This window comes from Erinaceus europaeus, chromosome 12 (genome assembly GCF_950295315.1).
Source record: "Erinaceus europaeus chromosome 12, mEriEur2.1, whole genome shotgun sequence".
NCBI classification, from domain to species: Eukaryota; Metazoa; Chordata; class Mammalia; order Eulipotyphla; family Erinaceidae; genus Erinaceus; species Erinaceus europaeus.
This window is the reverse complement of record NC_080173.1, coordinates 101,817,528-101,844,789: the sequence shown is the minus strand read 5'-3', so window position 1 is coordinate 101,844,789 and position 27,262 is coordinate 101,817,528.

The following is a 27,262-nucleotide window of genomic DNA, read 5'->3' as shown; positions in this document are numbered from 1 at the left end:
CTCGCACACACACGCACACACACTCACACACACACTTACACACACTCACACACACACTCACACACCGCTCACATACTCACGCACACACTCACACACACACTCACACACACTCACACACACACTCACACACACACTCACACACTCACACACACACACACGCTCACACACACACGCTCACACTCACACACACGCTCACACACACTCACACATGCTCACACACGCACACACACTCACACACGCTCACACTCACACACACGCTGAAACACACATGCTCACACACACACACACTCACACACACACACACTCACACACACTCACACACACACTCACACACACACTCACACACACACGCTCACTCACACACACGCTCACACACACACTCTCACACACACGCTCACACTCACACGCGCTCACATACACACAGACACGCTCACACACACATGCTCACACACACACTCACACACACATGCTCACACACACACACGCTCACACACACGCTCACATACACACGCTCACACTCACACACACACGCTCACATACACACACACACTCACACACACATGCTCACACACACGCTCACACACACACACACTCACACTCACACACACACGCTCACATATACACACACACACACACACGCTCACACACATGCTCACACTCACACACACACACACTCACATAGGCTCTGCCTCTAGCTCAGCCCCCCTCAGTCTCCTGCCTTTCAGGCGACTTGGCGTTTCTCTGCAGGGTCCCCTTTGCTGCTGCAGGCTCCAGGCAGAGGAAGGGCTTCTGGAACCGCCCAGCACCTCTCCACAGCCCACCCGCCCAAGGTGCCACCCTGGGCCTCACCCATCAGCCACTGCGGGGCTCTCGCCGTGAGTGCGTGCTCACCGCAGAGGAAAGCACCTGGGCCGGCAGTCACAAAACCACGCTGGAGCCAGGTACAGGGAACAGCCTCGGGGCCGGGTGGTGGCACACCTGGCTGAGTGCACATCAGCATGCACAGGACCCGGGTTCGAGCCCCTGACCCCCCCCATGCAGGGGGAAGTTTCAGGAGGGTGAAGCAGGGCTGCAGGTGTCTCTCTGTCTCTCTTCCTCTCTATCTCCCCTCCTCTCTCAGTTTCTCTGTCCTGTCAAATAAAAATAGAAAGAAAAAAATAGTTTCCAGGAGTGGTGGGTTTGTCCTACAAGCACCAAGCCCCAGTGATAACCCTGGAGGTGAAAAGAAAAGAAAAGAAAAGAAAAAACACCTTCATGGAAGTGGTGTGGAGTTGCACCCTTGTTATCCTGTAATTTTGTAAATCAGTATTAAATTACTAATAATTTTTTAATCCCACAAAAAAAAAAAGGCTCCGGGTGTGTGGGGTGGGCCTTACTGCCTTTCAGAGCCGCGTGGGTGGTGTGCTGCTCGCTTGGACAGAGAGGGGTAAGGATTCTGGAAACGCCTCTGAGTATCTGCCACCAGCCTGGCCTTGAGTCTTGAAGTGAGAATCTGTTGCAGTTTGAGCGGATGGGGGAAGCAGTGGTTGGCTCAGAAGCACCTGGATTTTTAAATACACTGGAAGTCGGCTGGAGACACAGCACAGCACCCAGGCCAAAAGATTCTCATATCTCAGGCTCCCAGGGTCCAGGTTCAATCCCCACCTCATTACAAGCCAGAGTTGAGCAGTGCTCTGGTGAAAAGAAATAAAAATAAGTGTGACTTGAAGAAGGAAGCATTCTTTTTCTTTCCTTCCTCCCTCCCTCCCACCCTTTCTTTCTTTCTTTCTTTCTTTCTTTCTCTCTCTCTTTCTTTCTTTCTCTCTCTCTCTCTCTCTCTTTCTTTCTTTCTTTCTTTCTTTCTTTCTTTCTTTCTTTCTTTCTTTCTTTCTGTCTTTTTCTTATGTTTATTTATTGGATAGAGACAGCCAGAAATGGAGAGGGAAGGGGGTGACAGAGAGGGAGAGAGACAGAGAGACACCTGCAGCCCTGCTTCACCACTCGCAAAGCCTCCCCCTGCAAGAAGGGACCAGAGGCTGGAACCTGGGTTCTTGTGCCCTGTGATGTGAGCTCTACCAGGTGTGACACTACCGCCTGCCCTTTTTTCTTTACTGGTGTTGGTCTGCATGAGACCCCTTCTGTTTCATTTGGTTTAAATCCCCCCTGCTTAACACTATTCTATTTACATAACCACTTCAGTCTATTTACTGTTAACAAGTTCCACCCTCCCTCCAGGGCATTTGTGGTTCAGTGATAGGATTCTTGCCTAATCTGCCCCCTCCTTGTCACACTCTGATTTTCACCAGTCACTTTTCTCTGCACCCTCTCTATGTCACATCCTGTTTCCACCCTACTTGGCAAGTATATATAAAGACAGCATTGTGAGTTTTAGGGTACTTTAGTTTAGCTTAGCTCGGCTTAGATTGCGCTGCGTCCTGCATGAATAAAGAGATACTGCCTACAGCTCAACCATGAGTCCCTGGTCGTCTGTTACCCGCCCGTGAAGCCAGCCCGGCGAAAACAACCTAACCCGTCGAAAACAACAACTGGGAGAATTAGTGGTTCACAGTCAACATTTAAATACAGCAGTTTCACCAGACATAACATTTCCACATAATAATACAACCCCCACTAGGTCCTCCTCTGCCATCCTGTTCCAGGACCTGAGCCCTCCCTCAGCCCCCACCCCAGAGTCCTTGACTTTGGTGCAGCACACCAGCTCCAGTCCACGTTCTGCTCTGTGTTTCCCTTCTGATCTTGTTTTTCAACTTCTGCCTGTGAGTGAGATCATCCCATATTCATCCTGCTCTTTCTGGCTGATCTCACTTCACAGGATCCCTTCAAGCTCCATCCTAGATGGGCTGAAAATGGCAAAGTGACCATTTTTTACAGCTGAGTAGTGTTCCATTGTGTACATATACCACAACTTGCTCAGCCACTCATCTGTTGTTGGACACCTGGGTTGCTTCCAGGTTTTGGCTGTTACACATTGTGCTGCCAAGAACATATGTGTGCACAGATCTTTTTGGATGGATGTGTTGGGTTTCTTAGGATCTATCCCCAGGAGAGGAATTGCAGGATCATAGGGCAGGTCCATTTCTAGCCTTCTGAGAGTTCTCCAGACTGCTCTCCACAGAGGTTGGACCCATTGACGTTCCCACCAGCAGTGCAGGAGGGTTCCTTTGACCCCACAGCCTCTCCAGCATTTGCTGCTGTTACCTTTTCTGATGTGTGACATTCTCACAGGAGTGAAGAGGTTTCTCATTGTTGTTTTTATTTGCATTTCTCTGACAGCCACAGACTTGGAGCATTTTTTTCATGTCTGTTCGAAGGAAGCTTTCTAAGGTTGGGGGTGCTCAGACTCGCACACTCTGGTCACTGGGCGGCTGCATTCTGTGGTCGTGTTGGGAAGCAGTGCTGTGGAATTAGAGCTTTGCTATGAGCACCTGAAGCAGCCTCCTGGGGCTCCCCAGAAGGTGGATCCAAGTCCCCCAGCTCCTGGGGCAGCTCACCAAGGCCGTGAGGACCCTGAGCAGGTGCAGCTGTGGAAAGTTCCTCCCTTCCAGGAGGGGGAGGGAGGAAGCATCCAAGGGAATTTCCACTTTATGGCGAGCCTCCTTTCATACTTTCTGTAAGATTTCACACATGGCATAAGGGATGCAGATTCAGTGCCAGAGTTCTTCCCCACAACGTAAGGGGAATACTGATCAGCAAAGGCTTTCACGCTTTCCAAAGCGCAGATGCCACTGCTCCTCTCAGAGGAGAGGAGGGAGGCCTTCAGTCGTGGCCTCAACCAGCAGCCAGCAGCCAAGGCAGCCGCCCAACCTCAGAGCAGCCAGGGGCCTCAGGGGCTGCATGTCCAGCCGGCAATTTCAGCCTCTTTCCTCCTGAGGCTCGTTCAGTAGACACACAAGCCCCTTCCAGCCCCCCCAAGAAAAGTGAATAAGCTCCTTCTCCTGAAAGCACCTACTTCAGTGCTCCAGACACAGGTCCATGTCTTTTCCCCAACAAAGACAGACAGCATTGCTTCTCGAAGGAATTTGACATGTTGAATATCCTGAGGTCATCAGACCACATCTAGGTTTACAAAAGTAAATCTGTGTGCATTTCTGTATGTCTGATCAAAGAATTCTAGGGCCAGATGCCAACATACCTGGTTAAGTGTTCATGTTGCCATGCTCAAGGGCCTGGGTTCAAGTCCCGGTCCCCACCTGCAGGGGGAAAGCTTACAGGGCTGCAGGTGTGTCTCGGTCTCTCTCCCTCTCTATCTGCCTTCCTGTTTGACTTCTGGTTGTCCTATCAAATCAAATAAATAAAGTTAAAAGCATTCTGAAAGAAAGAACTCCATATAGACACCGGACACAAGTCTTCACGGAATTTCCGAGGCTCTGAAGCCACCTTGATTCCAGACTTGTATCGGCGTCTGCTCACTCACTTGGCCTCTCTTCTCTACTCTTTCACCATCAGTCATGGGTCTCACATATCAGAGAGAAAGAATAGTTCAAGAGGAAATCTGTCCTGTCCTTGTTTGATAAATTGCATTTAATAATTCATCTACAAGAGAATTTTTAGATACAAGGTTTGCATATGGCAAGGGAACATGTCTTCTCAAAAGGCATCTGTTTAATCCCCCCCTGCCCCAACAAAACCTTACAAAATGCACCCCCGGTTTCTTCCTCTCAGCAGACCATCGCCCTCAGACTGAAAGTGAAGGTCATTTTGATGTTTTCTCTCTGTTAAATGGGCATCAGAGGCTTGAGTGCACAAACCTCACCAGTCGTGAGACCAGGAGAATCTGACCAATTGAACAAACATTGAGAAAAATACAGGAGTAAAATTGTCAAAGAGGAAAAAGGTAAAAGTCCACTCCGGGTTTTTAATTGTCAGTCTGTGTTTGAGATGAATTGTTTGCCCTTTTCCTTGCTCTTTGGTTCTGTCTTTTTTAAGCTCTACAAAGTGGCTCTTCCCTTTGGAGCTGGGTTGACCCACTTCCCTCTTGGCAAAGCTTCTGTTTGCATTTCCGTAGTGTGTCCAGTAAGTCTGTATATTAAGAACACGCCCTGTGCGGCACTGAGGCCTCATTAATTATGTTGACTGAGAGCTGGTGCTGGGGACCCTGTGCCTGTCCACTCCTTCCCTGCTGGCCTGGCTGTCTCACAGCCACCGGCCTTCCGAGCCCCTCCCGCTGCCTTCTGCAGACCCACCTTGTCCCAGCTCTGCAGAGAACAGAGCACGAGGCCCTGAGAACAGCATGACAGCAGCCCACCAGCCTCTTTGCTAAGTGGCCTGATGACGACGGTGGTGGTAGTGCTTGCCACGCGTGGAGGGCTCACTGCATGCCCAGAATTTAAAAGAAGACCTCGTTTAGTCTCTAGAACAGGCTGGCTGTTGTGGACAGAAATTGAGAGGGGAGAGGGAAGGCACAGAGGGTGAGAGAAGGAGAAACACCTGCAGCCCTGTTCCATCCGTGAGAACTCCCTCTGCAAGTGAGCACAGGGCCTTGAACCCAGGTCCTCACGCATGGTGATGTGCCCGTGCTCTGCCAGCGGTGTCACCACCCGGCTCTTCTAAAACAACCTCAGAGATGCTGTTCTTCATTAAAACCATTTCACGGGGGAGGATGCTGAGGTCTGGTGAGCAGGCTACAGGGCCTGGACTTTGGTGTCTGAAGTCAGTGGTGCTGGCAGGTGGTTCAGGAAGTGGTCAGCCACTAGCCTCCTTTCAATGTCACAGCAACACCTGGACCACATAGTCCCCGAGCTGGCACGGCTGGTCAGGATCCACACCCAGGAACACCCTTCCACAAGTCCCCGAGACACCCAGGACCACATTCGGAGCCCACCAAGGACTCAGAGTCCCGTGCCTGATGTGAGGGCTCAGCCCTTGAGAAGTGTGTTTCCAGAGTCAATGTTATACTGAGCACGAAGTCCAGGCCCTGCAGACACACAGACATGGTATCCATTCTCATTTTACTTAAAATTAGGGTTTTAAATAAGCAAGAACAGCTGACTCATGGGGCAGACAGAAGCCAGAGATGAGGGATGGTTCCGATCACACTAGAGAAAGCTGACAGCAGGAAGAATTCAGATGTATTCCCCAGAGAGGCGTGGATCCATCATCAGTTCCCAAAGATGTAGGGAACTTCTCCAGATGGACAGGAGAGATTCCCAGATGACTGATGATACATCCTCTCTCTAAAATAAAAATTAATATATATTAATATATTATCTATGTATGTATTAAGAGAGAGAGAAAGAGAGAGGGGAAAAGGGACCACACCCACATCACAGAGAGAGAGAGAGAGGAGAGTGAGAAAGAGAGAGAGGAGAGGGAGAGGAGAGAGGGGGAGAGAAGGAGAAGGAAAGAGGAGAGAGAGGGAGGGAGAAAGAGAGGGAGGGAAAGAGGAGAGAGAGGGAGGGAGAAAGAGGAGAGAGAGAGAGAGAGGAAGGGAAGAGAGAGGATAGTGGGGTGTCCTAAGGAGGGCCGGCTAGGACTGCCCAGTCCCTGAGCCCAGCCAGCACCCGAGGGAGAAGCCCCCACTCCCCAGGGTTCCCTGCGGCCCGTCACTCCTGGGAAGCGACCACATGGCCTCGGTGCAAGTGCTTTCCCGCGAGAAGACCGGACTTCACTGTGGAGCGCGCAGAGGTTCACGCTAGGTGATCAGTCTGCCATCTGCAGGGCAGATGCTTCCAGAATCTAAACCAGAAAGTTCCTCTTGGCCTTGGTGCCTCTGCTCCCTTGGTCTCCCCTTCAGGGCCAGTCGTGAGATGTGGGTCCTCGTGCTGTCTGCGTCACGGCCGGGGTCACAGGGAGCAGACACGGGGAATCGCTAGTCAGCTGAGAGACAGCTGAACTCTGCGAGGCGGCAGCTGGGGGATGCTCCCCGCCTGTGAGCAAAGAATCAAAGGCACAGGGAGAGTCGGGTGCCCAGGGCCGCACCCAGGGCACCCAGGGCTGGCAGGAGCTTTGGGCAAGGCGACCGGGCCCCAGGCTGCTGCTCACACGTGCCAAGTGGGCACCGGACATCAAGGTCTGTGTATCCTGAGACGCCGGGGTTGGCACCAGGGCGAAGCACTCGTTCCTTCCGGGACTTGGCTTGGGACCTGCCGGGACCTGCCACGTCTCTCCCCTGGCTGTAGCCCTCCACTCCTGCCACCCAGCCTTCCCTGCTGACAGCTCTTGCCAGGGCTGGCGGGACCCCTGCTCCCTGATCTGCCTGATGCCATCAGACGCAGGTTGTGAGGTGCCTAGATCCCCTTTGCCAAGGGGGTCTCCCCTGAACAGACACTGTGCCACCCAGCTCTCTAGCAAAAGGGGTCTGACGATGATATCTCGTTCTCCTGGGAATTCAGGGAACACCAAGGTGACTGTGTTCCACATGCAGAGTGCCGCACCTCGACTCCTCAGCAGAACAACAGAAAATGAGGACTGGACAAGCTCTGGGCTCTGGAGGGACACCGGGCTCAGTGCTGAAATGTAAGATGTCAAAAGAAATCAAATCACAACAGGTCCAAGGAATGGGACACAGGACTTGGGGCGTCTGTCTATGGGAAGCTCGTGCAGTGTGGAGGTGATGTCGTGAAGGCCTTGGGTGGAGGCATCAGTTCGTTGACAGGGATAAGGAACAGGAGACTTTTAATATTTGTTTATTTAGTTTCCCTTTTGTTGCCCTTGTTTTATTGTTGTAGTTATTATTGTTGTTGTTATTGATGTTGTCATAGTTGGATAGGACAGAGAGAAATGGAGAGAGGAGGGGAAGACAGAGAGGGGGAGAGAAAGACAGACACCTGCAGACCTGCTTCACCGCCTGTGAAGCGACTCCCCTGCGGGTGGGGAGCCGGGGGCTCGAACTGGGATCCTTACGCTGGTTCTTGTCCTTGGCGCCATGTGCGTTTAACCCGCTGCGCTACTGCCTAACCCCCGGGAATGGGAGACTTTTAAAAGTACACATGGTAAAGCAAAACTATAGCCCCACCTCACACCCTGAAAGACTCCATATCCAATTCTATTTAAAAGATTATGGATGGAGATAAACAGCAAAATGGTTCTGCAAAGAGACTCTCGTGCCTGAGGCTCCAAAGTCCCAGGTTCAATCTCCTGCACCACCAGAAGCCAGAGCTGAGCAGGGCTCTGGGGGGGGGGGATGCCTTTATTTCTTTAGCTTTATTTATTTATTATTAGATAGAGGCAGAGAGAAATTGAGAGGGGAGGAGGAGATAGAGAGGGAGAGACAGAGAGACCCGCACCTGCTCCGCTGCTCATGAAGCTTCCCCAGCAGGTGGGAACTAGGGCTTGAACCCGGCTCCTTGTGCCCTGTAATGTGAGTGTTGAACCAGGTGCACCACCACCTGGCCTCTTCAAATTGGAGGGCCCCCAAAAGTGCCCTGTAAACTATCTTGTGGAAATTAATCCACAACAGATCTGGCATCAATCTGGCACTGTAAATGTTAAAATCATTGTCACAAAAATGCGTTAACTCTCTAAGCAATTTGAGTCTGTTTAAAATACATATTTTAACTAAAATTGGTCTCAAGATCCTGCTGCAGAGACTGCTACAGGAGGTCACATTAGATGACTTTTAAATAAAATCATAAAGATATTTAAACCAATTATAATCATCGAGGTATCAACTATAATAAACCTCTAACTTGTTACAAGTTTAAATTAACCACGAGAAGCAGATTGTTTGTGTTTCTTTCACAGGAATCCCGGAAAAACCATCTGAACCCCTGCACAACCTGACGTCACCCACTAGACGGCACGACTACAGTGACACACCTCCTGAAACCCTAGATGTCACTTAACGTGATCTGAAGAACCTGACACACAGACTCCAAGGACAGAACTTTCTTAATGCCTGCTCGCCGTTCCTGCTTCTGATCTGCCTGTCACGTGTTGGCGGTTCCAGCTGGCTATCTACAGAAAAGCAGAATTCCAGCGGCTGACCTCCCTCATGCAGCGTCGCATCCCCTGCCAATTCTTCCCCTAGCCATTTACTTTAGACTGAGACTTGTATCGGACTTTCTGACATACCCTATAGACATTCTACACAATTTTAAAGCAGCTTATTTCCCTTCACGCTGCTGGTTTTTTATAGACTGATCCTGGGTAATTCATAGACTTTAAGACTGTTGCCTTGAGGACTATACAATGCCAAATAGCCCCTCTGTTTGGTGGGTCATGCCTCCCGCCTCCCCCTCATTATGTACCCTTCCCCTTTCCCCACCCAAGCAGGGAATGTTCCTTTACACACCAATCCTTCCCTTCACACCACACTGGCTTTTACTACTCCCCTACTTGTCCCTTCTTGTTTTGTTATATCATTTAGGCTTATGCCCAAATGGTTTCTGCTCCATGATAGTCTTTTACAGACCTTGTACATCTTATACTATTACTAGATAGAAAGATAGAGAAGATGTAGAGATATTGTGAAGAGATGGTTGAGCAGGCTGCGCTTAAACCTATGAGATGAGTCCCTCCAGGTAAGTCTCTCTCTCTAAAGAGGGGTTGAGCACAGGAGGACGCATAAATCTCACAAGGTTCGCAGCCATTTCAGCCTTCCCTCCTCCACAGAAAGTCCTACATCTTCCCACCTGAGCATGGCATTCCTCTAAAACATTTAAGCCTGCTTCATTCCATTTTTCTTTACTGTGTCCATTTAGATATAAAGGGAAAGGAGGAGATGACGCTGAGGAATTATTCTGATGCAGTCTCCGCCCCCAGGTTTTACCACGCCCCGCAAAATCCTAGCAGTGCCCCCTTCAACCAATCCTGCCCCCACACGTCACCCCTGGTTGTCGCCCAATAAAAGCCCCCTCACCCCCCCCCTCTCTCTGGGCTCTCAGCTCCCTCTCTCTCTCTGGGCTCCTTTGGGTCGCGCTCTCTCTCTGTGTGGTGAGGTAGTGGGGATGGCCATTGTCGGCTGACTCCACGTGGCCTGAGCCACCCCCCATCCTATAATAAAGATTCGTGTACCCCACTTGCTCCAGACCTTCTCTCTCTCTCTCTTCTCCGTGGCGCAGCCCGACACCTGGCAACAACAACAGAAATCAAAAGGGGGTGGCGGAGAGAGAGAGGCACCCTGCTTCACCACTCGTGGTGCTTCCTCTCAGCAGGCGGGGCCAGGGAACTTGAACCCGGGGCCTTGCTCATGGTAGCCTGTGGGCTCAACTGGGCGTGGCCCGGCCCAGAGGTGCCAAGTTCCCTGCCTTCCGGGTAGGAGGGGAACCTCACCTGGGCAGCCCACCTGGTGTCTGCAGGAGGACTGATGAGTCTGCCTCTCCCATGGAGGCCTGTGGAAGCGATGTGAGGAGTCCCAGAGCCGTCCTGGCAGGAGGGTGGGGCTCTCTGGAGCCCGTGTAAGAGGCGATGGGGAGAGGGGCCTGCACAGAGCTGGCAATGCACTAGCTGCTGCGGCGTGAAGGCATTTTCAGACCCAGTGCTGAGTTAAGAGAATAAATAGGGGGCCAGGCAGTAGCCCAGTGGGTTAAACACACGTGGCGCAAAGCGCAAGGACTGATGCAAGGATCCTGGTTCGAGTCCTCGACTCCCCACTGCAGGAGAGTCGCTTCACAGGTGGTGAAGCAGGTCTACACGTGTCTGTCTTTCTCTCCCCCTCTCTGTCTTCCTCTCCTCTCTCAATTTTTCTCTGTTCTACCCAACAAAAACAGCAATAACAACAATAACAATAACAACAACAACAAGGGCAACAAAATGGGGAAAATGGCCTCCAGGAGCAGTGAATTCGTAGTGAAGGCACTGAGCTGCAGAGATAACCCTGGAGGCAAAAATAAAATAAATAAAAATAAGAATAAGAATAATAAAGGAACAGAGCAGTTCTCCTTACTGAATTCAATGTACACTGGCCGAAACACACAGTGAAACTCCAGGCTCTACCAGGAAATGTACTTCTCCAGGGGCTTTTCATCAGACACGGTGAAAGGGACACCAGTGGGAAGAGGGGTAGTCAGGATCAGAAATAAAAAAGGAAGATAAACCAGCCAAGCCTGAGAGATGACTCCTGCATGGAGGAACGCTGGGACCCTGCAGCTTCTTGAGAGCTCTCTACACCTGCAGGAGTGAAGATCAGGATGTAAGAGGGAAGCTGGTTGTTTGTTTGTTTGTTTTTGGCTGGCGTAAGCCACCCCAGTCCCCTAGGGGCAGCCACTACTCCCCTTCGTGTTGGTTGTTGACAAGCCCCTAACGTCTTCTGATGCCTTCAAATACTCTGAGTTGCAAAGAATAGAAACGGGACAACTCGCATCTGGAAAAGAGCTCTTAAATGAAGTCACTGAAAACAGGAGCTGCAAGTCACTTCCAACAGTGAAAAAGCAAAGCAGAGTGGGGCCATCTTAAACTTGAGAAGTCAGAGAAAGTCGTGAGGATCCGTTGAGTCCCCCACCCCACGCGGTCTTCTGCTCTGCTGTGTCACTGCCGCTCAGGGCAAGCCGCTGTGCAAAGGGGTCGGGTGAGCAAATAAGCAGAAACGGCCGGTGGAAAGAACACGGGAGGCAAGGCTCCCTGTCCTCCGCCTCGCTCCTTCCCTCGGTCTCCCGCCTGCTTCAGGCTGCACCCGTCCCATTGCTGCTGACTTGGCTCCTGACTTTGGCGGTTCCTCAGCCGCACTCCTGTAACTCTGGAGCCCTGCATCTTTGCAAAACCCACGAGCTCTGTGGCAGCTGTCTGCACTGCCGCTGCCTTGCAGGCGCTGACAGATACATCTCCCCTGCCCCTCCTCCCTTTGTTCCCCATTTCCATCTTTTTTCTCTTCCTTCTTGGATAGTAAGGAACCCAACAGCAGATGAGTGGCTGGGAAAGCTGTGGGATATATACACAATGGAATACTACGCAGCTATTAAGAACAGTGAACCCACCTTCTCTGACCCATCTTGGATGGAGCTAGAAGGAATTATGTTGAGTGAGCTAAGTCAGAAAGGCAAAGATGAGTATGGGATGATCCCACTCATCAACAGAAGTTGAGAAAGAAGAACAGAAAGGGAAACTCAAAGCAGGATCTGACTGAGTTTGGAGTAGGGCACCAAAGTAAAAATCTCTGGGTGAGGGTGAGGGTGGATGTTTGGCTTCATGGGGCAGGGGTGGGGGTGGGATGGGATGGGACACAGGCTTTTGGTGGTGGGAATGGTATTTATGTACACTCCCCTTAATCTGGTGCTTATGTACACTCCTATTAATCTGTAGTCATATAAATCACTATTTAATTAATATAAGAGGGGAAAAATTGATTGAATGTCTCAAACTTTTTAATGCAAGACTGAGTCTTTTTAATACATAGGCTGACTCTATGACTCTTAGACCAGGGAGACAGAAGCAACCGGTGGCACAGCTATATACAAATAATGTCAAAGGACATAAATTATGGTGATGTTGTGTATGATACAGCAAATCCTAACAAAGGGATTTTTCAAAGTTAACCCAATTGCCAAATAATGTGATTATAGCAATAACTATCTATCACCTTCTTAAACCCTAAGACAGCAGGAACCTTCCTCTTTAGAGCCTATATTTCCCCCAGTTCTGGAACCTTTAGGGTGGGGCTCACTTTCCTGCATGTTTCTCTCAATTCATACCAAATGATATTGCATCCACCGATCCCGACCTAATCAACACAAAGAGTACCACCCCAGCATGCTTCACTTCAGACTGTATCCAGAGACGTCAGGTGTGGAATGTCAACCCTTCAGCCTCATTACTTGGGTGAGACCTTTCCTTTCATAGGATTCTCTAATTCCATTCCAGGTGGTTCACTTCCCAGCAAAGTCCCAAAACTTAGATATAGACCAGGTCCCCTGAGATAGAGCATATGTTCACACATATCCATAAACTAGGGCAAAATATATACCTGAAAGCAAAAGTACACAATAGTCAGTATAAAGTTCCTAATGAAATAGTGTCTACTTAGACTCAGACACCCTCCTCACCTACTTCCTATTACAGTTCTCTCACTCGCTCCAAAGCTAACCTTATTAAAGCAAGGATTGCAAAAGCTGAATAAGGGCAAGAGACTGGCATACTTTAATGATGACTCTTTAGTCACTATCAGGCCACCCCATCAGCTGGGGCCCTAATCGGGGAGTCCTGAGATTCCCAAACAGACATGATGGGCCTAGACCTCAAATAAATCCCTCTCTCCATTGTTACCGGTCATTCTTATCAGGAACAACACTATAGACCCCTTTGTGGGCCCCTATAGACCTTGCCCTCAATATGGATCAACAACAGTAGAGATTGTTCTATCCTTCGAAGGGAGATTGGACAACATACTCTATGTTCCACCTGAGGAAGATGGGTCCTGATATTGGGGCAGCTTGGAATGTTCCTACTCATGACGACAGAATGTGAGCTCAGATCTACAGGGATGCAGAGGTCACATAGGCTCCTAAGCTGAATATGGGCCCCAGATGACATCAAATCGATGGGGTTTACAGTCAACAATATTTATACCCCTTCCCCATATTAGGGGACTACTCTCTTCCCTGATTCAGCTTTCTGGTCCTTTTCCAGCCATGACATCATCTCCCCAGACAATAACTTGGATCCACCTGCATATCAGATTTCAGGCTCAGGGGAAAAAAAAAACTAGTATAGCCACAGGCCCTTTGAAATTTAACTAAAATATGCCTACTAGCTATCTACAAAATGGAGGGCCCCCCCAACTCTTTATCTGCATTGTTCCAGCCTTTAGATTCATGATTAGTTAACGATTTGTGTTTGGCTCTATATGTTAACTCTCTTTTCAGCCACCAGGTTCCAGATGCTACCATGATGCCAACCAGACTTCCCTGGACAGACGACCCCACCAATGTGTCCTGAAGCCCTGCTTCCCCAGAGCCCTGCCCCACTAGGGAAAGAGAGAGGCAGGCTGGGAGTATGGATCCACCTGCCAACACCCATGTTCAGCGGGGAAGCAATGACAGAAGCCAGACCTTCCACCTTCTGCACCCCACAGTGACCCTGGGTCCATGCTCCCAGAGGGATAAAGAATAGGAAAGCTATCAGGGGAGGGGGTGGGATACAGAGTTCTGGTGGTGGGAATTGTGTGGAGTTATACCCCTCTTATCCTATGGTTTTGTCAGTGTTTCCTTTTTATAAATAAAAAAAGATACCTCATGACACTATTTTCTATTTTTATCCCCCGTTATAATTTTATTGTGGAGCTAATGGTCTATAGTCCCCTTGTTGACACATGGACACAATTTCTCATCTCTCCGTGATGTGTGTCTGTTAAACACTCTTTCCTCTGCATCTCTTTCTTTCCCACCATCCTGCATCTGTACCCCAAGGCCCCTACCCCCACCCTGGCCCCTCCTTCCCCACAGTCCAAGGTGCAAGGCACTACACCCAGCTCAATCGTTAACTCTGTGTTTCCCCTTCTGTTCACATTTCTTGAGTTTCCCCTATGAGTGAGGCTGTCTGGCATTCATCCTTTTCTTCTGGGCTCATCTCATTTAACACGATTCCTTCAGATGACATCCAAGACAAAGCAAAGGAGATGCCTTCAGCATTTTTGACAGCTGAGTAGTATTCCGGCGGGTGTCTACACCACACCTCTTGTAGCCACTCATCTTCACTGGACACCTGGGTTGCTCCCATGATGGGTTCAGCAGTCTCCTGGGCCGGTAGTCCACCGGCACGTAATCGGAATCACCTGCCAGGTCTTTTCTGGGAGCCGACTTTGTAAGCAATCACTCAGAAGTGCTTACTTAACCCTTGTGTCCACACCTGGCCTCCACACAGCCTTGCCCCTCGGAGCACTCACAGAAGGCTCGGCTCACAAAGCTACAGTCCACCAGCTCGTCCTGCCGGCGAGACGACAGAGTCTCCTGAGGTTAGCTGGCGGGGAAGAGGCAGACCCCGGGGCGGGAGCACGGAGACAGGACGGACAGCCAAAGGGCGGCCAAGGACGTGGAGGAAGGGGGAGGAGCCAGGGGGAGGAGCTCTCCTGCCTCCTGAGCCCCATCACCAGGCAGCAGGTGATGCTCACCGGCGTCTAGGCCTGGCCCGTCTGTCTGAGCGTCCACTGCTCCTCTCCAAGAAGGGTGCTGGCTGTTGAGGCATATTCGCCGCACCTGGGTGGCAGACTGGGGACCTGTCTTATCCGTGAGCGGGTCTCCGGCTCCTTCCTGGGCTTGGAGGGCCTGGCGTGCCTCCTCTGTCCACCTGGCCAGACCTGCCCTGTGTGCACTGGCCGAGCCAGGAGTCACTGCACTTGGAGCCCTTCCTCCTGCATGTGCCCTTCTCCCCAGGACGAGGGAGCTCTCGGAGAAGGGAGTCGAGAGCACCCAGCTTGCACAGAGATTCTGAAATCCCCAAGTGGCGGGGAGACCCGAGGCCCACCCACGACTACCCACAGCAGCTGTGACCAGAGGGCGCAAGAAGGGGCCTAAGAAGCCAGGAATCAGAGCTGATTTCAGAACCACTGAGCAGACCTGCCCCTGCACTACTGATGCCTGCCCCAGGGATGGCCAGTTCCCACCATCTCCAGCCGCTCAGTGGGTTCAAGTGACGTGACGGTAGTGGGAAGAAAAAGGAGATGGAAGAGGACTTCAAGAATCGTCCTGAATGCAGACTCCCGCTGAGCCCAGAGCTTCTGTCTCCTTTGCAAGCCAAAGCCGGCTGGCTTCTGGCCTGGCTCCTCCAGCCCTGTGTATCTTCTCCGGCAGTGATGCTGGGAAGAGCTGGACATCATCGATATTCCACTCACGGCCTCCCAAGTGCAGCACAGAAAATGCCTTGTCACCAGAAAGGGCCGGCTGCCAGCTCCTTCTCCCAAATCACTGAGAGGAGCAGAGGCCCAAGGTGAAAGGAGGCAGGGAGACTCCTCAGACCCGCAGGGGCATTCTCCTGAGGGGCCGCTGCGCTGGGGGCAGGGCACGCAGGACCGGGACCCAAGTCTGGAGGAAGAGAGTGGACGTAGACAGCATCAGGACTCTGCAAAGAGACTCTCATGCCTGAGGCTCCCAAGTCCCAGGTTCAATCCCCCGCACCACTGAGAGTCAGAGCTGAGCAGGGCTGGCGCAGAGCATGAGGAGGGCGTCAGGAGGAAGGAGGAAAGGCAATGTCGCGGGAGCATCAGAGAAGACCGCCGTTCGCCTGTTAACGGCCCAGCCACCACGACCCGTGACCCTGTGCGTTGATCGCTGTCTCAGGTCACTCAGCAATTCAGAACTCTCCCCGCAGGTGCGAAGACTAGAAACTCTAACAGAATGCCGGAATTTTCTCTTATTTACCTGAGAGAAAAGATAATGGCAGAAACAAAGAAGACGTACTAGCCAGACAGTGGAAGAGTGAAGATGCAGAGTAGCCCACTTCATCCGAGGTTCTTAGTCGCCAGACGTGGGTCTTCCCAGCGGATATTTGTGAGGTTCTGGGCCCTGAGATTCCAGCGATGTTGCAGACTGCCGCAAGAGGCACTTCATGGGCTGCAAAGGCGGGTAACTGTGGAGGGGCCGGCGACACACCGAGAGGTGTCTTCCATCCTGTTTGTCGGGCAGAGAGCCAGCAGAGTGGAATTTTCAGCCCCCATTTCCCCTTAAGCTGGAAGCTAAGCTAACATTATTTAGAAGCAGGGGTCTTTCACAGGCCCCTGAGTCCCTGACCTGGCCAAAGGGAGATGATTTCTCATGACAAAATCAGCAGTGGTAGAAGCTTCTGGCAAAACAGACTCTGGGTTGGGCAGAGCCAGAATCTACGACTACCTGAATGTAGAGTTGTGAACTACTCCTGATTATCTGGAATAAAAAGAGAAAATTATGTGATCGCCGTGTCACTGTTACTAACCCTGAACCTTTGGTTGGATTCGTCAAGAAGTCCTGCTGCTCCACCCTTCTGCCTGACGTGAACTCCCAGGAGACCGAGTTTCTGGAATGCAAGGACTGAGCTGTGTTCTCTCTCTAATTTAATTAATTTATCTATTGTGGATAGAGACAGAGAGAAATTGAGAGGGAAGGGAGAGACAGAGCAAGACAGACAGACACCTGCAGCCCTGCTTCACCTCTTATGAAGCCTCCCCCCTGCAGGTGGGGATGAGGTGGGGACCAGGGGCTTGTGCACTGTGACATGTGCGCTCAGCCCGGTGCGGCACTGCCTGGCCCCCGTGCTGTGTTCCCTGTGATTGTTCTGGTCGTGACACACGGCCCAGGCCTTTCTGGTGCCTGCTTCTCCAGGTCACCTTAGCCAGCAACAGGACCTGCTCTGGGCCTGAATTTGCTTTCTTTTTTAAAGTATTATCTTTATTTCTTTATTGTCCAGAGAAAGCCAGTGTTGTTTTCTTCAGGCTGGCTTCACGGGCAGGTCACAGATGACCAGAAACTCGTGGCTGAACTGAGAACGCAGTTTAATCTTTATTCACGAGCAGGCAAACAACCTAATCACCACACCGTGTGCTCCTCCAACTCAGGAAGTACGTAGGATAGGGGGTGGGGAGAAGGGAGAAGCGTGAGACTAGCAAGGGCTAAACCAAATCTCCCGGAGGTGGGGGGAGTGAGACCAAACCAATGTGACAGAAAAGACCATGTCAATAGACCACAGCGTCAGGCAGTGTAACAGAAGCAGAACTAGAAGCATAGCAACAAGCCAGAAATCAAGAAAGTGGTGGGGGTGGGTAGAGAGGAAGAGAGACAATGAGACACCTGCACACAGAGACAGTGGCACACCTGGCTAAGTGCACATATCACCATGCACAAGGACCCAGGTTCAAGCCCCTGCTCCCACCTGCAGCCCTGCTTCACCATTTGCAAAGCAGGTGGAGACCAGGGGCTTGAACCTGGGTCCTTGCAATCATAACATGTGCACCCAACAAGGTGTGTCACCACCTGGCCCCAGCCTGGGTTTTTGAGAGGATCGTAGCGAGGAGCCCTCCAGCGTCCAAGGAGGGTAGGCAGCCAACATCTGAACTGATGTGCTGACGACCAGCCTCCCCCAACAGAAACCAGGAGGCGAGACGGGACATGGAGCAGAGGGGCCTGCACCGTGGGCTTTGGAGGGAAATCTAGCCGGACCTCTAGTGGACCCTTGCTAGGTCCATTCCCATTTCAGAGGAAGCTGTGTGTCGTGGGGAGAGCTTCCCCCAAGTCTCACCTCCTGAAATCACGTCCCCTCTTTCTTGTTGGCTCGGCACATTTTTAAATGGCTCCATTAAAATAATTATCAATCCGGAGTTAGATATCCGTGGCAATGAATTCCCAGAGAGCTAAGCGACATTGCCATTGCCTCCTCCCACCTCATTTTCTCTGCGACCAAGGCGCTATTTTGTCTCCCCCTTGCAGCCTGTGAGCTGCATTAGTGTCAGTGTAGCTCTGGGTTCGAACCAGGAAGAGAAATTCCAGTAAAACGGAGAGGGTGGGGATGCCTATAGACTGGGCTACAGACATTTAACTGCGTTGCTGTCAGCTCCCCACTACAGAGCAGACTTCAAAGAAAAGCACGTAACTTCTACCAGCAGCTTGACAGTGACTGTCCCTCTTCAGTTGTTGAAAGATCCGGATGAATCGGGACGGGCGGCGGCGCACCAGGTGAAGCACACACATTACAGTGTGCAGGGGCCGGGCTGGAGCCCCCGCTCCTCACCTGCAGGGGGAAAGCTTCGTGAGCCGTGAAGCAGGCCTGTGCGTGTCTTTTTGTCTTTCCCTATCCCCCCTCCCCTCTTAATTTCCCTCTGTCTTACCTAATAAAAAATAGAAAGAAGTGGGGAAAAACCCACCAGGGAGCGGCAGATTCATTGGCAGGCACCAAGCCCCAGAGACAACCCAGGGGGCAGGAAGGAAAGATCCAAAAAGATGTTCCTCTGAATACAAGCTGCTGAGAGACTTGAGAGGAGGGGGAAGCTGCTGGGGCAGGTCTCACAGCTTCCTCCCCGGCATTCTTCCCTGATGTCTTTGGGCACACGCGGGCTACTGCTGTGTGGCAGGAAAGTCATGGTGGTTTGTTGTTGTTTGTTTGCTTCTAGGGTTATCGCTGGGGCTCTGCCTACACTATGAATCCACTGCTCCTGGAGGCTATTTTTTCCCTTTTGTTGCCCTTGTTGTTTGTTGTTGTTGTTGGATAGGACAGAGAGAAATGGAGAGAGGAAGGGAAGATAGAAAGGGGGAGAGAAAGACAGTCCCACTGCAGACCTGCTTTACTGTCTGAGAAGCGACTCCCCTGCAGGTGGGGAGCAGGGGGCTCGAACGGGGATCCTTACGCCAGTCCTTGCACTTTGTGCCACGTGCGCTTAACCTGCTGCGCTACCATCCGGCCCCCAAGTCACGGTGTGTTTTGAAATGTTTTTCCATGCAAACATTCATCCTGACTTTGCTGCAGCCTCATAGTATAGGGCACTATGTCAGATGATGGAATTTTCTCAGATATCTGAGTTGCCTTCTGACCAAATGCGGTGTTTCCTGCAGACTCATGGAGGTCTCACCACAGAGCCTAACAGCCGGTGTAAAAGCACCGGGGTATCAGACCGTGACCTGGAGGTGAGCAGCTCTGGGCCCGCACCTCCCTGAGCTTGGCGAGATCTGCCCTCTGGCTTCCAGGAAGTCTGTCGTCTGTCCTAGGACAGTGAGCTGCAGCGTCTTGCAGTGGGCAGTCAACTCGGTCATGGAATGAGAATTTTCTTTCTTTTAAAACATAGTTACGGGGGCTGGGTGGTGGTGCACCTGGTTAAGCATTCACTTTGCAGTGCTCAAGGACCTGGGTTCAAATCGCCGGTCCCTACCTGCAGGGGGGAGCTTCTCAAGTGGTGAGGTAGGGCTGCAGGTCTCTCGCTGTCTCTCTCCCCCCATCTCTCTCCCCTTCCAGTAGTAAATAAATAAAGAATATTGATGTGTATGTGGGACACAGAGGAAGAGAGAGACATTGCCCACCTGGTCTTGCTTCATTCTCATCGTCACAGTGTGCGGAACTCCTCAGAGAAACCCAAGATGAGTGTTTTTGTTGTTGTTGTATTTATTTTGTTACCAAAATAAAGGTTTTGTTTCCTTCATGTGACAGAAACTCCCGAGAAGCTGCCCAGGGCTGCCTGAGGGGCTGCCTGAAGCCAAGTCTCTGGCCGTCACCCTGAGTGCACGCTGATGTCTCTGGGCTCACAGGTGGGTCCTCCACCAGCCATGCCCCAAGTTAGAAGCTTGGAGGGTCGGTGTCTAGCTCCCGGCAGCGAGTGGGGTCAGTGACGGAGAGGGGACAAGAGGCACTGCTAGAAGACCCCGCAGTGGGTGTTTGGTCCTCTGCCGCTGACAGGACACTATTGCACGGCGTCTGCTGCAAGGGAGGCTGGGACGGGGGCCCTTCACTAAGGCATCGCCTCCCTGGCAAGGCCTCCTTAGGTGAGAACAATGGGGCTGGCGTAGAGGGAGAGCATCTGCCCAGGGACCGTCATTCCTGTTCTGCCCCTGAGGGAGCGGCCCTGCTCTGGAGAGCTCTCAGGACCACACGGAGCCCCGTGCCTGGCTGCTGCAGGGCCCAGACACCGTCTGTGCAGGGTGGCACCGTGCACAGGAACTAAAAGAGCTCAGTCGGCAGCCTCATCCTCCACCTCGGACTGGACGGAACTAAAATGCAAGCGGCAGGACAGCCAACAGGGGAGGCCGGGCCTGGGTGACCACCACCATTCACCTGCCAGCGGTGTGGCTCGAATCTGGGCTCTGACTTTATTTTTTGCCCAGGGCAAACAGTTCAAGTGGCTTCTTCATCTGACTATTTGCTTGGTCTGCAGTGGGACTGGGAACAGAGCCAGCTGTCTGATGAGCTGAAAGGGAGGCTGGCAGCCTGCCCTGCTGGAGGCAGGACCCTGGGCCCTGAAAGAAATCCTAGAAAATTCCAAGGAGAGAGATGCCTCCGGGGTCAGTCAGCCATACTGTCCTCAGCTGGCTAGAATGTGCTGGAGTCAGGAGTGACTTCCAGGGCTTGCCGGGCCTGGCTCTGTGAGCGTGCAGGGAGGGTGGAGGGGCTGGCAGGATGGACTGGAATATTCCTTGCTTCCTTCCTTCTTCAGGGGCCTGTCCAGTTCTGCAGCCCTCAGGCTGCACAGCGCACCAGCCCCAGCATGGGCCTCAGCCTTGGGTCTCCTCGCTGGCTTCCTTCTGGTCCTCTACACGTACACTTCCCCTGTGCAGATTTCCACCAGTGGCTGTGGGCCCTGGGCCAGGGCAGTAGTCACACAAAGACAGATGGACAACAGACGGTGGTTGTCAGCACAACAAGGTGAGTCCATGGCCAGCAGTGCTCCTCTGGTCTGACTGAACGATGCTCCCACAGGCCTCTGCTCCAGGGTGTCTCGGTCACCTGGGTTGGACCTGCTGGGCCAGGTCTTACTTTATAGTGATTTAATATTGATTTACAAAATTACAAGATAATGGGTACAACTCAGCACCGGTCCCACCACCAGAGTTCTGCACCCCCAGTCCCTCCAGTGGAAGCTACGGAAGTTCTCCCAAGGTCACAGATATGGGTTGGCTATTATTTCTACAGCCATCTGTCTGTATCCGCCCATTTTTACCCGTGGTCCCGTCTTCTCTTCCTCTCCAAGTCACACCTACACCGGTTACTCCTATTGAATGTCCCTCCTTTTTTCCTCTTCTCTCTCTCCGGGTCCTGATGGAGTTGGAGTTCAGAGCCCTCTGGCCATCTTCCCCTGACATTTCTCCCCTCTGGGAGTCCGGACCAAATTCTTCATGGGGAGCAGCAGGGGGGAGTTCTGGCTTCTGTCACTGCTTCTCCGCTGGACATGGGCGCTGGCAGGTGGATCCACACCCCGGCCGACCAGGCTCTTTTTCCTGTGACTTACTCCAGACCTGCTTTCTCCTGGTTCCAGCTTCAGTCCAGCTGTCTCTGGCTCCCTCAGACAAGACTGGCCAGCCGTCCAGAAACTCCCCCGGTGTCTGAATCGGAACCAACCTCCCTGAATGCCAAATAGGGCGGTCTTACTTTTTGTCCCTCTAATGGGGCCTCTAAGAAGGGATGGTGGTGCCCCAGTCCCTTCACAAGTGGTGAAGCAGAGCCACAGGTGCCTGTCTCTCTTCCTCCCTGCCTCCCCCCTTCTCAAATTTTCTGTCTCTATCCAATAATAAAATCAATAAAAATATAATTAAATAAGAAAACAGAGACTTGGGGGGAGAGCCTTGCACACCCTTGTTTTCACAGCTCTCATGGAATTTTTTATTCTCTTGAATTCAGCTGAGGAGGCAGATAGAGAGAGAGGGGAGAGGGACCACAGCAGCAGGAATTCCCCCCAGTGCCGTGGCACTTCTGTGTGGCACCAGGGCTTGAAGCTGGGCCGTGCAGCTTTGCCAGGTCGCAGCCCACTAGAGTAGCTACCCCTTGACTCTCAGAAATATTTCTGATTCACACCCTCCCCCCACACCCAAGATGGAAGCTAGTCTGGGACAACAAAGCGGGCTTGCCCGGCTGGCCATGTTTTGCTTTGGCCTGCAAAGAGTCAGTTTTGTGCATCAGATCACACTTTTATACTGCCCTGCTTAAAAAAAAAAAAACCATTTTATTTTATTTTAATGAGAAAGAGAGAATGAGCCCAGAGCCTGCTCAGCTCTGGCTTATGCTGGTGCTGGGGATTGAACCTGAGACCTTAGAGCCTCAGATGCGACTGTCAGTCTGGAACTCTCGTCCTATTTCCCTGGCCCTCTGAGGAATTTTCCATTGATCTGTTCAGTGGAGGCAGACGTCAGCTGGCCTCAGTCAGCCTCATACATTTCTAGAACAGCTGGGACACTGGCTGGCACTTCTCATTTGGGGACGGGTGGTGGCGCACCTGGCTGAGCACACATGTTACAGTGCTCAAGGATGTAGTTTCGAGGCCCCAGTTCCCACCAGCAGGGAGAAAGCTTTGCAAGTGGTGAAGCAGGGTTGTCTCTCTCCCTCTCTATCTTCCCCTTCCCTCTTGATTTCTGGCTGTCTCTATCTGTCCTTTTGTGCTTAGAAACTGCTGCTTTGAACTTGGACTGGAGCTGGTGCATTGCACCAAAGTCAAGGACTCTGGGCTGGGGGAGGGTCAGGCCCTGGAACAGGATGTCGGAGGAGGGCCTAGTGGGGGCTGAAGTGTTATGTGGAAAACTGAGAAATGCTATGCATGTACAGACTACTGTATTTTACTGTCCACTGTAAACCATTAATCCCCCAATAAAGATGATTTTAAAAGAGAGAAAGAGAGAGGCACTGCTGCTTCACTTGGGGCAGCTTTCAAGGGGGTGGAAGCTCTGATGGAGACCCCCACCGCACCTCGGCTTTGAGGTCTTCCAGCCTTGGAAACAGGAGCACAGCCCCCACTCCGGTGCCAACTGCTGGGTCCACAAGGACCTGGCGCGCAGGACCCGAGCCCACTTGTCTGGGCCACAAACCTCCTTCAGGAGGACTTCACCCTCTCCCCACCTCCTAGCTCCAGCAATGGCTGAGACAGAAGAAACACCACTGATGTCCAGATGAATATTCCACAAGGCAGCCTGGGGTTGCTTCTTTTGTTGCTGGGAAGAGATGCCGCTTCCTGGGGTGGAGGGGGGGAGGGGAGGAGGGAGGGGAGGGGGGAGGGGAGAGGGAGAGAGAGAGAAAGAGAGAGAGAGAGAGAAGACAGACACAAAAACGGAGGCAGCTGCAGTGGGCTGAGCACTGAGGGTGGGAAAGGGAGACTCGGCTGGGCTGCTCAGAGGTCTAGCCCCCGGCAGGGAAAGTGAACTAGGCATCTTCTCTGAGTCCTGATGCAGGGAGCCCAGACTGGAACTGGCACAGGCTTCTCCTGGGGCTCAGGGGGTGGCAGTCGTCCCAGGGTGGGGCTGCAGAGGTCCAGCCTCTCTCCCTGGCACTGCAGATGTCAGGCAATGCTCATTCTCTCTCTCTCTCTCTCTCTCTCTGTCTCTGTCTCTCTCTCTCCCCCCTCTCTCCCTCTCTCCCTCCCTCCCTCCAATCAGTCAGCTAATCTTTTTAATAAAAGGAGGTAACCACCCACAGCCCCAATGCACACTCCACTGACTTCCAGCAAATTCTACCCCATTTCTCTCAGAATGCGGGGAGACGCCTTAAACTAGAAAGATTAGTTGAGTCTTTTTATTTCTGCCTCCTGCCAAAGGGGATCAGGGAGCTGCTGAGGGCTGTGGGGCAGAAAGGAGAGGCCTGGCTTCAGGAACTGGCTGAGGGGCAGGGGCTTCAGTTTAGGCCCTCCTGCCTGACCACACCTGCTGTTCTGGATGGACCAGCACCTGCCCCTTGGCCCTCCTTCCCAGCTATCCCATGTCCCAGCAGAGCGGCCTCCGGCCAGCGTCTGATCAATATTTATTTGATTCATTCAGTCTGCACTCTGTGTGTGCCCAGCTCTCTGCGTCCGCAAGTCTGGAGAGCACTTTGCAGTTCTGCTTCTGAGCCAATCCACTCACTACCACCACTTCCTTCAGAAACCTTCTGGGACACGGAGCAGTTCTGAGAAGCCACTTGCACCAGGAAATCCTAGGGAGGCTGTGAGGACAAAGGAAGACAGTCAGAATAGTTCAGATGAAGAGTTGGTGGGTCCTCCATTCTGTAGATAGCTAGTAGGCATATTTCAGTTATATTCCAAAGGGCCTGTGGCTATACTAGTTTTTTTTTTCTTCTTCTTTTTCCCCCTCCACCTGAAGTCTGATATGCAGGTGGATCCAAGTTATTGTCTGGGGAGATGATGTCATGGCTAGAAAAAGGACCAGAAAGCTGGATCAGGGAAGAGAGTAGCTCCTAAATATGGGAAAGGTGTAAAATGTTGTTGATTGTAAACTCCATTGATTTGATGTGATCTGGGGCCAATATTCAGCTTAGGAGCCTATGTGACCTGCACCATTCCAGCCTTTAGGTCCATGATTGTTCAACAATTTGTTTGACTTAGTATGTTAACTCTCTTTTCAGCCACCAGGTTCCAGATGCTACCATGATGCCAACCAGACTTCCCTGGACAGACCACCCCACCAATGTGTCCTGGAGCTCTGCTTCCCCAGAGCCCTGCCCCACTAGGGAAAGAGAGAGGCAGGCTGGGAGTATGGATCCACCTGTCAATGCCCATGTTCAGCGGGGAAGCAATGACAGAAGCCAGACCTTCCACCTTCTGCATCCCACAATGACCTTGGGTCCATGCTCCCAGAGGGATAAAGAATAGGAAAGCTATCAGGGGAGGGGATGGGATACGGAGTTCTGGTGGTGGGAATTGTGCGAAGCTGTAACCCTGTTATCCTATGGTTTTGTCAGTGTTTCCTTTTTACAAATTAAAAAAAAAAAAGGCAGCCATTGGTGTGCACTTTGCTGACTGGTGTGTGAGCACAGTGAGAGCCTCATCAGCCACGGCCAGAGTCTTGGGTGAGACCCAGTTGATGTGGCTTACAGCAGAGTCTGCAGAGTCCTGGGTGAGACCCACCTGATGTGGCTTACAGCAGAGTCTGCAGAGTCCTGGGTGAGACCCAGTTGATGTGGCTTACAGCAGAGTCTGCAGAGTCCTGGGTGAGACCCAGTTGATGTGGCTTACAGCAGAGTCTGCAGAGTCCTGGGTGAGACCCAGTTGATGTGGCTTACAGCAGAGTCTGCAGAGTCCTGGGTGAGACCCAGTTGATGTGGCTTACAGCAGAGTCTGCAGAGTCCTGGGTGAGACCCACCTGATGTGGCTTACAGCAGAGTCTGCAGAGTCCTGGGTGAGACCCAGTTGATGTGGCTTACAGCAGAGTCTGCAGAGTCCTGGGTGAGACCCACCTGATGTGGCTTACAGCAGAGTCTGCAGAGTCCTGGGTGAGACCCAGTTGATGTGGCTTACAGCAGAGTCTGCAGAGTCCTGGGTGAGACCCAGTTGATGTGGCTTACAGCAGAGTCTGCAGAGTCCTGGGTGAGACCCAGTTGATGTGGCTTACAGCAGAGTCTGCAGAGTCCTGGGTGAGACCCAGTTGATGTGGCTTACAGCAGAGTCTGCAGAGTCCTGGGTGAGACCCAGTTGATGTGGCTTACAGCAGAGTCTGCAGAGTCCTGGGTGAGACCCACCTGATGTGGCTTACAGCAGAGTCTGCAGAGTCCTGGGTGAGACCCACCTGATGTGGCTTACAGCAGAGTCTGCAGAGTCCTGGGTTTGACCCACCTGATGTGGCTTACAGCAGAGTCTGCAGAGTCCTGGGTGAGACCCACCTGATGTGGCTTACAGCAGAGTCTGCAGAGTCCTGGGTGAGACCCAGTTGATGTGGCTTACAGCAGAGTCTGCAGAGTCCTGGGTGAGACCCAGTTGATGTGGCTTACAGCAGAGTCTGCAGAGTCCTGGGTTTGACCCACCTGATGTGGCTTACAGCAGAGTCTGCAGAGTCCTGGGTGAGACCCAGTTGATGTGGCTTACAGCAGAGTCTGCAGAGTCCTGGGTTTGACCCACCTGATGTGGCTTACAGCAGAGTCTGCAGAGTCCTGGGTGAGACCCAGTTGATGTGGCTTACAGCAGAGTCTGCAGAGTCCTGGGTGAGACCCACCTGATGTGGCTTACAGCAGAGTCTGCAGAGTCCTGGGTGAGACCCACCTGATGTGGCTTACAGCAGAGTCTGCAGAGTCCTGGGTGAGACCCAGTTGATGTGGCTTACAGCAGAGTCTGCAGAGTCCTGGGTGAGACCCACCTGATGTGGCTTACAGCAGAGTCTGCAGAGTCCTGGGTTTGACCCACCTGATATGGCTTACAGCAGAGTCTGCAGAGTCCTGGGTGAGACCCACCTGATGTGGCTTACAGCAGAGTCTGCAGAGTCCTGGGTGAGACCCACCTGATGTGGCTTACAGCAGAGTCTGCAGAGTCCTGGGTGAGACCCACCTGATGTGGCTTACAGCAGAGTCTGCAGAGTCCTGGGTGAGACCCAGTTGATGTGGCTTACAGCAGAGTCTGCAGAGTCCTGGGTGAGACCCAGTTGATGTGGCTTACAGCAGAGTCTGCAGAGTCCTGGGTGAGACCCACCTGATGTGGCTTACAGCAGAGTCTGCAGAGTCCTGGGTGAGACCCACCTGATGTGGCTTACAGCAGAGTCTGCAGAGTCCTGGGTGAGACCCACCTGATGTGGCTTACAGCAGAGTCTGCAGAGTCCTGGGTGAGACCCACCTGATGTGGCTTACAGCAGAGTCTGCAGAGTCCTGGGTGAGACCCACCTGATGTGGCTTACAGCAGAGTCTGCAGAGTCCTGGGTGAGACCCAGTTGATGTGGCTTACAGCAGAGTCTGCAGAGTCCTGGGTTTGACCCACCTGATGTGGCTTACAGCAGAGTCTGCAGAGTCCTGGGTGAGACCCAGTTGATGTGGCTTACAGCAGAGTCTG